Source organism: Triticum dicoccoides, chromosome 4A (assembly GCF_002162155.2).
Source record: "Triticum dicoccoides isolate Atlit2015 ecotype Zavitan chromosome 4A, WEW_v2.0, whole genome shotgun sequence".
Lineage (NCBI taxonomy): Eukaryota > Viridiplantae > Streptophyta > Magnoliopsida > Poales > Poaceae > Triticum > Triticum dicoccoides.
The window spans coordinates 712,145,302-712,162,902 of record NC_041386.1 but is presented as its reverse complement, the minus strand read 5'-3'; positions in this window follow the sequence as shown (position 1 = coordinate 712,162,902).

Here is a 17,601-nt window from a genome sequence, read left to right as displayed (position 1 = left end):
TAGATTAAAAAAATCAGTTGAAGCTCACAGGAATCTATTCTTTCAGTGGAAGGTAACTAACTTCCTCACACCTGTCTAGAGACACCTGAATCTATAGGTAAACTATCCTATGCTTATGATTTTAGAGTTTATAGTATATTCCATAATAATTTATTTGTATTGCTTAACCAAAGGCTCAGAGTTTTCACTTTGATCCAATAATGCCGGATTCCTCAGGCTGTAGTGGTAAATGCTAGAATTTAAAACATTCTAACGCTTGAACATAATGAAGTCGGATATCTAATAGGTAAGTCATATAACCTAGCCTTGGGTACAACCACCCTGCGATACTGGGATCAACCTCTGTGGTAGCAAAGTCCATCCATTGCTCAACACGCGCCGGCAAGAATTATTAACAAATAAGCACTAAAGCTTGCTCAACTATGATGATAGGAGTACTTCTTATATTAATCACATATTCAATAAGAGAACCACCCCATAGCAGGTTGTCACCCTTTGAGCGAGCAACTGAAGGAAGAAAAGAAAATAATGGTTAATTTAGGCAGTGTGGAATCAGTAAGACTTGGATTCAACTATATACCATAGCGTGCAATAGCCTTGCTCTAAGAAACAGCAACATCGGGAGTGTCAAGAACAGGAACCTGGGAATAAAAATTAGTCCCTTGCTCGCTGACTCACTGTATATTGAACAAATCTGTTGAGTCTAATTCGTGTACCAAGCCAGCCTACCTTGATGACATTGGTGTAGGAGTCAAACCCGTTGTTGTCGACGACCTGGACGGTCTCAGCCGGCAGCAAGCCCAGGCTGTGGCCGTTGTAGTGGAAGAAGAGGGAGTCCCCGGGTCTCGCGCACCCGACGAGCCGTGCATCATTGCGTAGCGGGAGGAGAAGGAAGACTCGCAGTGCAAGGGATAGAGCGTGGAGGCTTCGGCTCCGGTTGTCCCTCGGCGACTCCCACCGCGGAGGCTCCCACCTACGGCGGCTCCGGCGGGAGGCTCCCACCCGTTGCGGCTCCGGCTGTCCCATGGCGGCTCCCGCGGCGGGGGCGAGTGGCGGAGGCGGAGTGGCGGCGGCCACGCTGCGGCGGGGCGGCTCCGGTGGCAGGGGAGGCTCCCGGCGAGCCACGAGCCCACGAATGGGGAGGAGGAGGAGGTCGTGCGGCCGGGGAGGCTCCCGGCGACCCGCGGCCGCTTCCCGTGCCTCCGGCGGCGCGAGGAGGCGGTGAAGGGTGCGGCTGCGGGAGGCGAACGGCGCGGCTGCGGGAGGAGGCGGAGGTCGTGCGGGAGAAGGAGGATTCATGCGAGCAGGCGGTTTCCTTTTTTTTTACTGTGGGGCATCGATAGACTGTGGCTTATTGCGTGGTTGATAGCGTTAGTAGATGTTAACCCAATGGCATGATGGGTAATTAATTAAAGTAATGGCATGGTGGGTAATTAAACTGTAAAACGCGTTTAGTATGCTGGAAGGATGTAGACCATCAGATTGCAGGTTTCGATGGATAGGATGATCTGGTTCTTCGCCCTCTCTTGCTTTTATAGTGGTAGAAGATAATCCTATGTACCCTAAAAACATCGAAAATCAAGATAGATCGGGAGTTCTGCCACCGCAAGCCTCTGTAGCCATCAGAAACCTCTCGGAGCCTTTCCCGGCAACCTGCCAGAGGGGGGGGGGGTCCTTCACCGGTGGCCATCTTCATCATCCCGGCGCTATCCATGATGAGGAGGGAGTAGTTCACCCTCGGGGCTGAGGGTATGTACCAGTAGCTATGTGTTTGATCTCTCTCTCTCGTGTTCTCTCTCGTGTTCCCTCTATGGCACGATCTTGATGTATCCCGAGCTTTGTTATTATAGTTGGATCTTATGATGTTTCTCCCCCTCTACTCTCTTGTGATGAATTGAGTTTTCCCTTCGAAGTTATCTTCTCGGATTGAGTCTTTTATGAAAACACTTGATGTATGTCTTGTTGTTCTTATCTATGGTGAAAATGGGATATCATGTGCCACTTGATGTATGTTTTGGTGACCAACTTGCGGGTTCCGCCCATGAACCTAGGCATAGGGGTTGGCACACGTTCTTGACTCTCCGGTAGAAACTTTAGGACACTCTTTGAAGTACTTTGTGTTGGTTGAATAGATGAATCTGAGATTGTGTGATGCATATCGTATAATCATGCCCACGGATACTTGAGGTGACAATGGAGTATCTAGGTGACATTAGGGTTTTGGTTGATTTGTGTCTTAAGGTATTATTCTAGTACGAACTCTTGAATAGATTGATCCATAATCTCTTCGTTTGTTCTCCGCTATTAGTGTCTTTGGAGTGACTCTTTGTTGCATGTTGAGGGATTGTTATATGATCTATCTATGTTATTATTGTTGAGAGAACTTGCACTAGTGAAAGTATGAACCCTAGGTCTTGTTTCCTATCATTGCAATACCGTTTACGCTCATTTTTATTGCTTGCTACCTTGTTGTTTTTATAATTTCAGATTACAAATACCTTTATCTACCATCCATATTGCACTTGTATCACCATCTCTTCGCCGAACTAGTGCACCTATACAATCTACCATTGTATTGGGTGTGTTGGGGACACAAGAGGCTCTTTGTTATTTGGTTGCAGGGTTGTTTGAGAGAGACCATCTTCATCCTACGCCTCCTATGGATTGATAAACCTTAGGTCATCCACTTGAGGGAAATTTGCTACTGTCCTACAAACTTGTGCACTTGTAGGCCCAACAACGTCTACAAGAAGAAGGTTGCATAGTAGACATCAATCGCTCCCGAAGGTTTCATTCCGTTTGGACTCTGTTTGATATCCCTTTCTATCGATATACTGAAATAGGCAAAAAACAACAATTCGGGCTAGGCCTCCGGTTAGTAGGTTAGTCCCAAAAATGATATAGAAGTGTAAAGTGAAGCCCATAAACATCCAAAATAGGTAATATAATAGCATGGAACAATCGAAAATTATAGATACGTTGGAGACGTATCACAAGACACGTATTGTATTGTTGCCATCGAGGATAAAAAGATGGGTTTTTTATCATATTGCTTGAGTTTATCCCTCTACATCATGTCATCTTGCCTAATGCGTTACTCTGTTCTTATGAACTTAATACTCTAGTGAAGGAAATATGCCCTAGAGGCAATAATAAAGTTATTATTGCTTTCCTTATTTCATGATAAATGTTTATTATTCATGTTAGAATTGTATTAACCGGAAGCTTAGTACATGTGTGAATACATAGACAAACAGAGTGTCACTAGTATGCCTCTACTTGACTAGCTCGTTGAATCAAAGATGGTTAAGTTTCCTAGCCATAGACATGAGTTGTCATTTGATTAACGGGATCACATCATTAGAGAATGATGTGATTGATTTGACCCATTCCGTTAGCTTAGCACTTGATCGTTTAGTATATTGCTATTGCTTTCTTCATGACTTATACATGTTCCTATGACTATGAGATTATGCAACTCCCTAATACCGTAGGAACACTTTGTGTGCTACCAAACATCACAACGTAACTGGGTGATTATAAAGGTGCTCTACATGTGTCTCCGATGGTACTTATTGAGTTGGCATAAATCGAGATTACGATTTGTCACTCCGATTGTCGGAGGGTATCTCTGGGCCCTCTCGGTAATGCACATCACTATAAGCCTTGCAAGCAATGTGACTAATGAGTTAGTTGCGGGATGATGCATTACGGAACGAGTAAAGAGACTTGACGGTAACGAGATTGAGCTAGGTATTGAGATACCAACGATCGAATCTCGGGCAAGTAACATACCAATGACAAAGGGAACAACGTATGTTGTTATACGGTTTGACCGATAAAGATCTTCGTAGAATATGTAAGAGCCAATATGAGCATCCAGGTTCCGCTATTGGTTATTGACCGGAAATGAGTCTCGGTCATGTCTACATAGTTCTCGAACCCGTAGGGTCCGCGCGCTTAACGTTCTGTGATGATTTGTATTATGAGTTATGTGATTTGATGACCGAAGTTTGTTCGGAGTCCTGAATGAGGTCAGGGACATGACGAGGAGTCTCGAAATGGTCGAGCCGTAAAGATCGATATATTGGAAGGCTATATTCAGACATCGGAAAGGTTCTGAGTGGTTCGGGTATTTATTGGAGTACCGGAGAGTTACGGGAATTTGCCGGGAGAAGTATTGGGCCTTATTGGGCCATACGGGAAAGAGAGAGGGACTGCCTAGGGAAGGCCGCACGCCCCCAAAGGCCTAGTTCGAATTGGACTAGAGGGTGGGCTGGCGCCCCCTCCTTCCTTCTCTTCTCTCTTCCCTTTTCTTCTCTCCTACTCCTACTACTTGGAAAGGGGGGAATCCTACTCCCGGTGGGAGTAGGACTCCCCAGGGCGCGCCATAGTAGAGGGCCGGCCCTCCCCCTACTCCACTCCTTTATATATGTGGCCAGGGGGCACCCCATAGACACACAAGTTGATCATTGATCTCTTAGCCGTGTGCGGTGCCCCCCTCCACCATAATCCACCTCGGTCATATCGTCCTAGTGCTTAGGCGAAGCCCTACGCTGGTAGCTTCATCATCATCGTCATCACGCCATCGTGCTGACGAAACTCTCCTTCGACACTCTGCTGGATCGGAGTTCATGGGACGTCACCGAGCTGAACGTGTGCAGATCCCAGAGGTGCCGTACATTCGGTACTAGGATCGGTCGATGTGAAAACGTACGGCTACATCATCCGCGTTGTCATAACGCTTTCGCTTTCGGTCTACGAGGGTACGTGGACAACACTCTCCCCTCTCATTGCTATGCATCACCATGATCTTGCGTGTGCGTAGGAAATTTTTGAAATTACCACGTTCCCCAACAGTGGCAACCGAGCCAGGTTTATGCGTAGATGTTATATGCACGATTAGAACACAAGTGAGTTGTGGTCGATACAAGTCATACTGCTTACCAGCATTTCATACTTTGATTCGGCGGTATTGTTGGATGAAGCGGCCCGGACCGACATTACGCGTACGCTTACACGAGACTGGTTCTACCGACGTGCTTCGCACATAGGTGGCTGGCGGGTGTCAGTTTCTCCAATTTTAGTTGAATCGAGTGTGGCTACGCCCAGTCCTTGTGAAGGTTAAAACAACACATACTTGACGAAATATCGTTGTGGTTTTGATGTATAGGTAAGAACGGTTCTTGCTTAGCCCGTAGCAGCCACGTAAAACTTGCAACAACAAAGTAGAGAACGTCTAACTTGTTTTTGCAGGTCATGCTGTGATGTGATATGGTCAAGACATGATGCTAAATTTTATTGTATGAGATGATCATGTTTTGTAACAAAGTTATCGGCAACTGGCAGAAGCCATATGGTTGTCGCTTTATTGTATAAAATGCAATCGCCATGTAATTGCTTTACTTTATCACTAAGCGGTAGCGATAGTCGTAGAAACAATAGTTGGCGAGACAACAACGATGCTACGGTGGAGATCAAGGTGTCGCGCCGGTGACGATGGTGATCATGATGGTGCTTTGGAGATGGAGATCAAAGGCACAAGATGATGATGGCTATATCATATCACTTATATTGATCGCATGTGATGTTTATCTTTATGCATCTTATTTTTCTTAGATCGACGGTAGCATTATAAGATGATCTCTCACTAAATTTCAAGGTATAAGTGTTCTCCTTGAGTATGCATCATTGCGACAGTTCTTCGTGCTGAGACACCACATGATGATCGGGTGTGATAAGCTCTACGTTCACATACAATAGGTGCAAGCCAGTTTTGCGCACGCAGAATACTCGGGCTAAACTTGGCGAGCCTAGCATATGCAGATATGGCCTCGGAACACTGGAGCGTGAGAAAATTACAAACTGTTAAAAAGAGTACAAGTTGTTGGGTCGGTTACATAATCTCTAGCATACATACAAAAATGGACAGAAGGGTGCAATGAAGCGAACATTGGATTAAAAGTTTATACACTTCATAAAGTGCAAATAACCAGATTTTCAAGCCTGATAGCTGTCAGCGCGTATTTATTCTCATGTGATTGTTCCCTTCCACTTATCCACTTCGCTCATGATGTCGAACGCCGAAAAGTATCATAGATACCAATAAACTGTGTTATCTATCATTCATTCCCGTTTCATAAGGCACCTTCAACAACACAACGAAAATGTGAATTTCATCAGACTTGATTAGCATATTATAGGCACATTTGATTTATTTCACTAAATCTGACATGCCAAGTATTTCTCATATTATTTTTGACTAAAAAAATGAGAAATACTTGGCAAGCTTTACTTGAGGTTAGTGAATTGGTTTTGCATTAATTTTCTGTACATTCAAAGTCTTCGGCTCCCCTCATATTTTTAGCATTCACTTGATATGGCGATCAGATAGCACGGTAACAATTACTAGAATATTATCTGGTCCCTCAGACCATGCATAGTAAAGCTACCAAGCATCTGGAGACTAAGGCATAGCCTAGTGGTGGGAAGGGGCTGATGCCTTCCCACCCACCCAGGTTCAAGGCATGGTACTTGCAATTTGGGTTTGTTGCACCAATTATACTGTAGGGGTTCCCTTACAGTCTTTCTGTAAAAAAAAGCTACCAAGCATCGATGATGAACTCTTTATACTCTTTATAAAGAAGAGGACACAATGTTCAAATCACGAACCTTCCTTTCAATTGAATTCTGCATTCACAAGATGAGATCATGAGCCTTCCATGTATTTGAACTATAACATATGGCCAAGTATACAATACTTTAATACCACTACTAGGAAAAAGCCTACTAATGGAGCACCGGTTTTGCCTACTAATGGTGCACTACCGGTGCGCCATTACTATCACGCCATTAGTATTTTTTACTAATGGCGCACCACTGGTGCGCCATTAGTATCTGGTATACTAATGGCGCATCACGCAGTGCGCCATTAGTATAGCCCATGGTGCGCCATTAGTATGTAGTATACTAATGGCGCACCACATAGAAGTGCGCCATTAGTAACATTTTTTTTCAATTTTTTTTAGAATTTTTTTTAAAAAAATTCAATTTTTTTTTCGTTTTTTTCTCAATCTCAGGTCACTATGGCTTAATCTCAGGTCAATATGCTTAAACTCAAGTCAAATCGCACTCCGTGGTCAAACTTCCCAAAAGGTCACCCATCCTCACACTACTCCAGCCCAAGCACACTTAACTTCAAAGTTCTATCCAACCCCAGCAGCAGCTCACTTTACAGGCACTTGTTGATATATCTAGCATATCAATCCTATTATACCTTGTTGATGTTTAGGACTTTGTTCATGTTCATGACTATGATGAAATTTTGAAAAATATTTCAAACTTCCCGGTCATATTACGTATCATTTTTTGAAAACAATTAAAAAAAATTCAAAATTAATTTTATTTTGAATTTTTTTGCCTCTAGATCTTGAAAGCCCCGTAACTGTTTTTCTGTTAGGTTTTTGGGGATTTTGAAAATGTTTAACGAGGTTCGCCCGGTTAAATTCGGATGTAACTTTTCGAGTAGATGATTTTTCATATATAAAACTTTTTAATCCGAGTTCGTATGCAAAAGTTATGCCCATTTTACAAATTTCCAGAGAGATTTTGCAAATAAAGTCGAAATTTATATTTGTAAATTTTCCCAACAACTAGACCACATATCACATGGGAAACTTATTTTCTTTTATTTTTTTGACATTTTTATCATTTTTTTATTTTTTTTTAAACTGAAAAGGCGGTCCACTGGGGGGGATGCATTCGGTGGAAGCTGGGCAAACTAGTAATGGCGCACCGTGGGGTGGTGCACCATTAGTAGTTAAACTAGTAATGGCGCACCAGACCCACGGTGCGCCATTACTAGTTTTGAAAAAAATATAAAAAAAATTGAATTTTTTTAAGTTTTTTTTGAAAAAAACTTAGTAATGGCGCACCAGTGGACAGTGCGCCATCACTAGTTAAAACTGCGGGATCTGGATACCCATGTTGGCTCCGACATACTCCTTGATGATCTCATCGGATGAACCACGATGTCGAGGATTCAAGCAACTCCGTATATAATTCCCTTTGTCAATTGGTACGTTACTTGCCCGAGATTTGATCGTCGGTATCTCAATACCTCGTTCAATCTCATTACCGGCAAGTCACTTTACTCGTACCGTAATGCATGATCCCGTGACCAGACACTTGGTCACTTTGAGCTCATTATGATGATGCATTACCGAGTGGGCCCAGAGATACCTCTCCGTCATACGGAGTGACAAATCCCAGTCTCGATCCGTGTTAACCCAACAGACACTTTCGAAGATACCCATAGTATACCTTTATAGTCACCCAGTTACGTTGTGACGTTTGGTACACCCAAAGCACTCCTACGGTATCCGGGAGTTACACGATCTCATGGTCTAAGGAAAAGATACTTGACATTGGAAAAGCTCTAGCAAACGAACTACACGATCTTGTGCTATGCTTAGGATTGGGTCTTGTCCATCACATCATTCTCCTAATGATGTGATCCCGTTATCAATGGCATCCAATGTCCATAGTCAGGAAACCATGACTATCTGTTGATCAACAAGCTAGTCAACTAGAGGATCACTAGGGACATATTGTGATCTATGTATTCACACATGTATTACGATTTCTGGATAATACAATTATAGCATGAATAAAAAGACAATTATCATGAACAAGGAAATATAATAATAATCCTTTTATTATTGCCTCTAGGGCATATTTCCAACAGTCTCCCACTTGCACTAGCATCAATAATCTAGTTACATTGTGATGAATCAAACACCCATAGAGTTCTGGTGTTGATCATATTTTGCTCGCGGAAGAGGTTTAGTCAACGGATCTACGACATTCAGATCCGTATCTACTTTGCAAATATCTATGTCTCCATCTTGAACATTTTCACGGATGGAGTTGAAACGACGCTTGATGTGCCTGGTCTTCTTGTGAAACCTGGGCTCCTTGGCAAGGGCAATAGCTCTAGTGTTGTCACAGAAGAGAGTGATCGGCCCCGACGCATTGGGTATGACTCCTAGGTCGGTGATGAACTCCTTCATCCATATTGCTTCATGCGCTGCCTTCGAGGCTGCCATGTACTTCGCTTCACATGTAGATCCCGCCACAACACTCTGCTTGCAACTGCACCAGCTTACTGCTCCACGATTCAACATATACACGTATCCGGTTTGTGACTTAGAGTCATCGAGATCTGTGTCGAAGCTAGCGTCGACATAACCCTTTACGACGAGCTCTTCGTCACCTCCATAAACGAGAAACATATCATTTGTCCTTTTCAGGTACTTCAGGATATTCTTGACCGCTGTCCAGTGTTCCTTGCCAGGATTACTTTGGTACCTTCCTACCAAACTTACGGCAAGGTTTACATCTGGTCTGGTACACAGCATGGCATACATAATAGATCATATGGCTGATGCATAGGGGATGACACTCATCTCTTCTTTATCTTTTGCCGTGGTCGGGCATTGAGTCGAGCTCAATCTCACACCTTGCAACACAGGCAAGAACCCTTTCTTGGACTGATCCATATTGAACTTCTTCAATATCTTATCAAGGTATGTGCTTTGTGAAAGACCTATGAGGCGTCTCGATCTATCCCTATAGATCTTGATGCCTAATATGTAAGCAGCTTCTCCAAGGTCCTTCATTGAAAAACACTTATTCAAGTAGGCCTTAATGCTGTCTAAAAGTTCTATATCATTTCCCATCAAAAGTATGTCATCTACATATAATATGAGAAATGCTACAGAGCTCCCACTCACTTTCTTGTAAACGCAGGCTTCTCCATAAGTCTGCATAAACCCAAACGCTTTGATCATCTCATCAAAGCGAATGTTCCAACTTCGAGATGCTTGCACCAACCCATAAATGGATCGCTGGAGCTTGCATACCTTGTTAGCATTCTTAGGATTGACAAAACCCTCTGGCTGCATCATATACAGTTCTTCCTTAAGATAGCCGTTAAGGAATGCCGTTTTGACGTCCATCTTCCATATCTTATAATCATAGTATGCGGCAATTGCTAACATGATTCGGACGGACTTCAGCTTCGCTAACAAAATTCGGATGTAACTTTTCGAGTAGATGATTTTTCATATATAAAACTTTTTAATCTGAGTTCGTATGTAAAAGTTATGCCCATTTTACAAATTTCCAGAGAGATTTTGCAAATAAAGTCGAAATTTATATTTGTAATTTTTTCCAACAACTAGACCACATATCACATGGAAAACTTATTTTCTTTTATTTTTTTAACATTTTTTTCATTTTTTTTTTGTTTTTTTAAACTGAAAAGGCGGTCCAGGGGGGTGCATTCGGTGGAAGCTGGGCAAACTAGTAATGGCGCACCGTGGGGTGGTGCGCCATTAGTAGTTAAACTAGTAATGGCGCACCACGCTCACGGTGCGCCATTACTAGTTTTGAAAAAAAAATATAAAAAAATTGAATTTTTTTAATTTTTTTTTTTGAAAAAACTTAGTAATGGCGCACCAGTGGACAGTACGCCATTACTAACAATTTTTTTTTTCAAAACTACTAATGACGCACGGTGGGTGTGGTGGGCCATTACTATGTCAACTAGTAATGGTGCACCACTCCCACAGTGCGCCATTAGTAGTTTTGAAAAAATTAATTTTTTTTTTACTAATGGCGCACCGTGGGATGTGGTGGGACATTAGTATTTGCACACTAATGACGCACCAACACATGGTGCGCCACCACATGTATAGTGCGTCATTAGTGTCCATCCCATCTATAGCCCTTTTCCTAGTAGTGTACATTATGTATAGCTCAAGCAGTCAAAACTTCTCTGAATACATATTATAAAGGTATGCTTTGTTGTATGCAAGAATGAAATGGAGCTCGCATACTCATCTCAATTCTTAATGAAACGGAGCTCACATATTCATCCTAATCTTTATTAAGCCAGATCCTCTCAAATAAGAATTCCATGAAGTAGATGAAGTGGGAAAAATTGATGCGCCAGAAGAGCCTCTAGTTTTTACTCAAATTTATGCTTAGCTGGTTAACAATGGAAAAGATGTAGTATTGCCCTTCATCAACCTCGCATGGCTCATAGTAGTCGTGCCATGTTTCTTTCTTTCCATGTTGGAGCATGTATTTTGTTGTCCCTTCCACCTGACAAATTGTGTAATTGAAACTGGGGTGCGCGTGAACCGTTGCGTCAGCATATGTGACTTTCCTCCTGGTCATGGTTTTGTTGGAATTCTTGCTATCTCTTGACGGTTACCCACGACCCTTTAAAGGCCCCTTGTGATTTTTTTGGTGAAACATCACCAAGGAAACTCACTTTCTCTTATCGAGATGCATCGTCGCCGTACCACTCTTGAACAAATGTTCCTACTCACATAGTGGCATCATTGTTCGGTCAAATTATTATCCCGGGCTTCCAGGGGATTTAACTTCTTGTAAATATCGAACAACCTCGACCATCCAAGACCGGAACCCGAGGTTTGACAACAGTTACAATGCAGCCGAAGGACATTTCATTCCTGAAATCGCACAAAGGCAAACACTCTAGGAATGAATCTAGGGAATCACTCGGATGGGCTGTTGGCGCCGGATCGTCAGGTTGTGGTGGCAGCGTGAGGTTCGAACCAGCAGCGGAGCCAACGTACAAGCGTTGGGTTCAACTGAACCCAACGGATTTTGCTCCGTACGTGCATGTAAATGCATGTTTACTTGACGTGAATCCAATAAAAAATTATGACTGACCCCATCGACCAAAGGTTGTCACGTGAGCGACTAAGTAAAAGGGCCCAAAAGTGCACAGCCCACGAGAGGTCCGTGACTCCTTGTCGTAATTAATCACCGTGATTTGTTACCTGCGCAGCCGCACGCCCCATCGTCTTTCCATTTTCCAATTCGCATATGATATCTCCTTCGTCTGTTCGTGTTCCTGGTGCCTCGCTGCGACGCCGCCTCTGCCGGCCACAGCCAGATCGACAGCGGCAACAATTGTACCCCAAAATTTGAGGTGATTAGATTACATTGCCTCATCTTCTCTCTCTCTTATATATGTTGTATCTAGTCTAATAGCCTGTACGATAGTTATTTATTTTTCCCTAATTTTTTGATTTGTTATTCTCCAGGGACTTTGGTTGTTCCAGGCTATGGATCGGTATTTTTCAAAGAAAACATTGTCACCAGATCAAGATTCAAGATAATGATGCAGGCATATCTGTTAGATAATAACGAGAATAAATGAGACAAAAGAGACACGGATTTTATGTGGAAACCCTTGCGGGAGAAAACCACGGACGCACGAAGACGCAATTACTATGATGGAGGAGTATTACAATCACGAGACGACAGACCGTCTGAGGTGCGACTACATGGGGTATATCACAGGGCAATACATGAGAGTCCTTGGAGGACAAGTAAACGAGTTATACTCGTAGGGCCCACACTGTTGGAAATATGCCCTAGAGGCAATAATAAAATGGTTATAATTGTATTTCCTTGTTCATGATAATTGTCTATTATTCATGCTATAATTGTATTGACCGGAAACCGCAATACATGTGTGAATACATAGACCACAATATGTCCCTAGTGAGCCTCTAGTTGACTAGCTCGTTGATCAATAGATGGTCATGGTTTCCTGACCATGGACATTGGATGTCATTGATAACGGGATCACATCATTAGGAGAATGATGTGATGGACAAGACCCAATCCTAAGCCTAGCACAAGATCGTGTAGTTCGTATGCTAAAGCTTTTCTAAATCTCAAGTATCTTTTCCTTAGACCATGAGATTGTGAAACTGCCGGATACCGTAGGAATGCTTTGGGTGTACCAAACGTCACAACGTAACTGGGTGGCTATAAAGGTGCACTACGGGTATCTCCGAAAGTGTCTGTTGGGTTGGCACGAATCGAGACTGGGATTTTTCACTCAGTGTGACGGAGAGGTATCTTTGGGCCCACTCGGTAGGACATCATCATAATGTGCACAATGTGATCAAGGAGTTGATCGCGGGACGATGTGTTACGGAACGAGTAAAGAGACTTGCCGGTAACGAGATTGAACAAGGTATCGGGATACCGACGATCGAATCTCGGGCGAGTACTATACCGGTAGACAAAGGGAATTGTATACGGGATTGATTGAATCCTTGACATCGTGGTTCATCCGATGAGATCATCGTGGAACATGTGGGAGCCAACATGGGTATCCAGATCCCGCTAATGGTTATTGGCCGGAAATTTGTCTCGACTGCATGGTTCCTGAACCCGTAGGGTCTACACACTTAAGGTTCGATGACGCTAGGGTTATAAAGGAAGTTTGTATGTGGTTACCAAATGTTGTTCAGAGTCCTGGATGAGATCCCGGACGTCACGAGGAGTTCCGGAATGGTCCGGAGGTAAAGATTTATATATGGGAAGTCCAGTTTCAGTCACCGGAATAGTTTCGGGGGTTATCGGTATTGTACCGGGACCACCGAAAGGTGTTCGGGGTTCCACCGGGTGGGGCCACCTGCCCCGGGGGACTTAATGGGCTGAATATGGGAGGGAACCAGCCCCTGGTGGGCTGGTGCGCCCCTCCCCAAGGGCCCAAGGCGCCTAGGGTTACAAACCCTAGGGGAGGGGGCGCCTCCACCTTGCTTGGGGGGCAAGTCTCCCCCTCCTGGCCGCCGCCCCTCCCCTCTAGATGGGATTTGTAGGGGGGCGGTCCCCTCTCCCCTTCCCCTATATATAGTGGGGGTTTTGGGGCTGCCAAACACATGAGTTTTCCTCTCCAAGGCGCAACCCTACCTCTCTCCCTCCTCGTCTCTTGCGGTGCTTGGCGAAGCCCTGCAGGAGTGCCACGCTCCTCCATCACCACCATGCCGTTGTGCTGCTGTTGGACGGAGTCTTACCCAACCTCTCCCTCTCTCCTTGCTGGATCAAGGCACGAGAGACGTCACCGGGCTGCACGTGTGTTGAACGCGGAGGTGCCGTCCGTTCGACACTAGGATCTTCGGTGATTTGGATCACGACGAGTACGACTCCCTCAACCCCGTTCTCTTGAACGCTTCCGGTTGGCGATCTTCAAGGGTATGAAGATGCACTCCCTCTCTCTCTCTCTCGTTGCCAGTCTCTCCATAGATAGATCTTGGTGACTCGTAGGAAAATTTTGAATTTCTGCTACGTTCCCCAACAGTGGCATCATGAGCTAGGTTTATTGCGTCGATTCTATGCACGAGTAGAACACAAGTTGTTGTGGGCGTTGATTTTGTTCAATATGCTTACCGTTACTAGTCCTATCTTGTTTCGACGGTATTGTGGGATGAAGCGGCCCGGACCGACCTTACACGTACACTTACGTGAGACAGGTTCCACCGACTGACATGCACTTGTTGCATAAGGTGGCTAACGGGTGCCAGTCTATCCCACTTTAGTCGGATCGGATTCGATGAAAAGGGTCCTTATGAAGGGTAAATAGCAATTGGCATATCACGTTGTGGCTTTTGCGTAGGTAAGAAACGTTCTTGCTAGAAACCCATAGCAGCCACGTAAAACATGCGAACAACAATTAGAGGACGTCTAACTTGTTTTTGCAGGGTATGCTATGTGATGTGATATGTCCAAAAGAATGTGATGAATGATATGTGATGTATGAGATTGATCATGTTCTTGTAATAGGAATCACGACTTGCATGTCGATGAGTATGACAACCGGGAGAAGCCATAGGAGTTGTCTTTATTTATTGTATGACCTGCGTGTCACTGAATAATGCCATGTAATTACTTTACTTCATTGCTAAACCGTTAGCAATAGTAGTAGAAGTAATAGTTGGCGAGACAACTTCATGGAGACACGATGATGGAGATCATGATGATGGAGATCATGGTGTCATGCCGGTGATGATGATAATCATGGAGCCCCGAAGATGGAGATCAGAAGGAGCAAAATGATATTGGCCATATCATGTCACTTTTTGATTGCATGTGATGTTTATCATGTTTATGCATCTTATTTTCTTAGAACGACGGTAGTAAATAAGATGATCCCTCATAATAATTTCAAGAAAGTGTTCCCCCTAACTGTGCACCATTGCGAAAGTTCGTTGTTTCGAAGCACCACGTGATGATCGGGTGTGATAGATTCTAACGTTCACATACAATGGGTGTAAGCCAGATTTACACACGCGAAATACTTAGGTTGACTTGACGAGCCTAGCATGTACAGACATGGCCTCGGAACACAAGAGACCAAAAGGTAGAACATGAGTCGTATAGTGGATACGATCAACATGAAGATGTTCACCGATGATGACTAGTCCGTCTCACGTGATGATCGGACACGACCTAGTTGACTCGGATCATGTATCACTTAGATGACTAGAGGGATGTCTATCTGAGTGGGAGTTCATAAGATGAACTTAATTATCCTGAACATAGTCAAAAGGTTTTTGCAAATTATGTTGTAGCTCGCGCTTTAGTTCTACTGTTTTAGATATGTTCCTAGAGAAAATTTAGTTGAAAGTTGATATTAGCAATTATGCGGACTGGGTCCGTAAACTGAGGATTGTCCTCACTACTGCGTAGAAGGCTTATGTCCTTAATGCACCGCTCGGTGTGCTGAACCTCGAATGTCGTCTGTGGATGTTGCGAACATCTGACATACACGTTTTGATAACTACGTGATAGTTCAGTAATGTTGAACGGTTTAGAATTGAGGCACCGAAGACGATTTCGAAATGTCGCAAAACATATGAGATGTTTCGAGGGCTGAAATTGGGATTTCAGGCTCGTGCCCACGTCAAGAGGTATAAGACCTCCGACGAGTTTCTTAGCCTGCAAACTAAGGGAGAAAAGCTCAATCGTTGAGCTTGTGCTCAGATTGTCTGAGTACAACAATCACTTGAATCGAGTGGGAGTTAATCTTCCGGATGAGATAGTGATGTTTCTCCAAAGTCATTGCCACCAAGCTGCTAGAGCTTCGTGATGAACTATAACATACCAGGGATAGATATGATGATCCTTGAAATATTCGCGATGTTTGACGCCGCGAAAGTAGAAATCAAGAAGGAGCATCAATTGTTGATGGTTAGTGAAACCACTAGTTTCAAGAGGGGCAAGGAGGGATACTTCATGAAATGGCAAATCAGTTGCTGCTCTAGTGAAGAAACCCAAGGTTGAACCAAAACCCGAGACTAAGTGCTTCTGTAATGAGGGAACGATCACTGACGCATAACTACCCTAGATACTTGGTAGATGAGAAGGCTGGCAGGGTTGACAGAAGTATATTGGATACACATTATAATAAATCTGTACTTTACTTGTACTCCTAGTAGCACCAGGGTATTAGATACCGGTTCGGTTGCTAAGTGTTAGTAAGTCGAAATAAAAGAGCTACGGAATAAACGGAGACTAGCTAAAGGTGAGATGACGATGTGTGTTGGAAATGTTTCCAAGGTTGATGTGATCAAGCATCGCCTGCTCCCTCTACCATCAAGATTGGTGTTAAACCTAAATAATTGTTATTTGGTGTTTGCGTTGAGCATAGACATGTCACATCCTAGCTAGTTCATGCATTAGAGTGTTGCATCATGTCTATTTTTCTCAACAGAAACTTGAAATGGGGATGACAGAACCCCCAGCCCCCTCTGAAACCAACTAGGGTTTACTAATAATATGTTCAATGAACCTGAAATGCCCTTCTAAAATGTCCATCATTTTTGCCTTGGTCCAGAGCCTCTGCCTAAAGTGGTGCACAATTTTCTAGGTCATCCTAAGGTTTTTGAATTAAATCATAAGTATTTGAGTTTGGGCATTTAAATTATATAAATTATTTTAAATGCTCAAATAATCCCAAACTAAAATGTTCCATGCTGAATATATTCCAGTTAGTGGCCATGAGCAGTTTGGTGATTTTTGGAGTTGTCTAGGTATTTTTAGAAAGTCCACAAAGTTACAGAATAAATAAAAAAGATAAATAAAAGAGAGAGAGAGAGGGAACTAACCTGGCAGCCCAACTAGCCAACCCATCTAGCCGGCCCAGCCCAGCAGCCGCTCCAGCGAGCTGCTTGCCTTCGCCAGGCAGGCAGGCAGGTGCTCGACGGCGACACCAGCGCGCGCCACGCAGCTGCCCGCCGCCCTGCTTCCTCCCCTCGCCTCTCTGCTGGCCTGGACAACCTCCACGTCGTGCCCCGAACCCCCTGGACACCTCACTCGCTCACCTGCATCTCTCCCTCGCTCTCCCACGCCATGGCCGACGCCACCGCAGCCGCACCGTCGCCGTAGTTGCGCTCTCCGTCGTCCTTGCGTCGTGCCGTCGTGTCCAGGAGCTCCGCCGCCCTCCTCTTCTTCGAGCTAGCCGAGCCCCGAGCGCTCGCTTGCCCCGAAGCCTCTGCACCGACCTCGCCCGACTCCGCCGTCGCCGGAGATCCCTTTCGACGTCACCGTCGCACCAGCTCGTCCCCGACCGTGCCGTTTGCTTCCTCGAGATCGCCGTGAGCCCAGCTACCTCTCCCCCCTTTCCTTTCTCGCTTCCGAGCTCCGTAGTGACTGCACGAAGCTCACCCGCACGCGCCGCCGCGGAGCTCGTCGCCGACGTGACTC